This window comes from Orycteropus afer, unplaced genomic scaffold (genome assembly GCF_000298275.1).
Source record: "Orycteropus afer afer isolate SDZICR_OR568_19922 unplaced genomic scaffold, OryAfe1.0 scaffold00726, whole genome shotgun sequence".
Classification (NCBI taxonomy): Eukaryota; Metazoa; Chordata; class Mammalia; order Tubulidentata; family Orycteropodidae; genus Orycteropus; species Orycteropus afer.
This window is the reverse complement of record NW_006922313.1, coordinates 62,848-64,282: the sequence shown is the minus strand read 5'-3', so window position 1 is coordinate 64,282 and position 1,435 is coordinate 62,848.

The following is a 1,435-nucleotide window of genomic DNA, read 5'->3' as shown; positions in this document are numbered from 1 at the left end:
GTGAAGATTGACAGCCTTGGAGACCCTGTGGGCAGTTCCACTCTGTCCTCTAGGGGCGCTGTGGGTCAGAATGGACTCCAGGCAGTGGGTGTGGCTTGGAGATAGGGTTGCTGTGAGTTGGAGTTGATGTCACTGAGTCAGGTTTCTGGCATGTGCTCAGCTATAACCAGCACGGCTCCAGAACTGTGAGCAGAGGGCAGAGTGGGCATTGGAGGACCGTCAGCTCTCCCACAAGGCCACGTCTCCGACGCTGCACCGCTCTTCCTACGTCCTTTGGTTCCTCTCCAGCCCCTCCTCCACATCTCAGCCACAAACCCCCACAAATCTGTGGATGTGGCCGCGTGGCTCAAAACCCCCCTACAGCTCCCTGGGGCCTTCTGGTCAAGGTCACGCAGCCTGGCAGGTGAGCCACGCTCTAGTTCTCTCCTGGGCAGCTCCCTCCTCCTCACACACCTCACCCTCCAACCAAAGCAGGCTACTCCCTCCTCCCACAACAGCTGCTATGCATCCCTGTCTTCCGGCTTCTGCTTACACTGTTCCCACGGTCTGGACCTCCCTTCTTTCCATATGGCTGTGACCCACACCGTGTTGCCGTTGTGAGGTGTCGTGGAGTTGGATCCAACTCATGGCGACCCCTGTGCGACACAACCAAACACTGCCCGGTCCGGTGCCAGCCTCACGGTCATGGCCGCGCCTGAGCCCCTCGTGGTGGCCACTGTCAGCCCGTCTCACCCAGGTCTCCCTCTTCTCTGCCGACCCTCTATTTTACAGGCACAACGTCCTTCTCCAGGGTGCCCCCTGATGACATGTCCGCAGTCCGAGAGATGAAGTCTGGCCGTCCTTGCTTCTAAGGAGCATTCTGGCTGCTCTTCCCACAACACAGATTTTTTTTTTTTTTTCTGGCAGTCTGTGTACTCAATACTCTTCAATAGTCTTCGCCAACACCATACTTCAAACACGTCAATGTGGAGATAATGAAAAGACCATGGTTTGGGTCACGTGCCTCTTAGTCTTCAAAGGGACGTCTTTGCTTTTTGACAGATCGGCCCAATGCAATACGTCATCTGATGTCTCGACTGCTGCTTCCACGGGTGTTGATGGTGGACCCAAGTAAAATGAAATCCTTGACAACTTCAATCTCCATTTATTGTGATGCTGCTTATTGGTGCAGTCGTGAGGATTTCTGTTTTCTTTATGTTGAGGTGTGATCCATCCTGAAGGCTGTCGTCTTTGATCTTCATCAGTAAGTGCTTCAAGTCCTCTCCACTTTCAGCAAGCGAGGTTGTGTCATCTGCATATCACGGGTTGTTAATGAGTCTTCCTCCCATCCTGACGCCGCATTCTTCTTCATGGCACATGGTAAGTGTTAACTATTATGACTACCATTCTGCACCCCAAATACTGGGTGCCAGAATCCATGCTGGAAAGGACATGG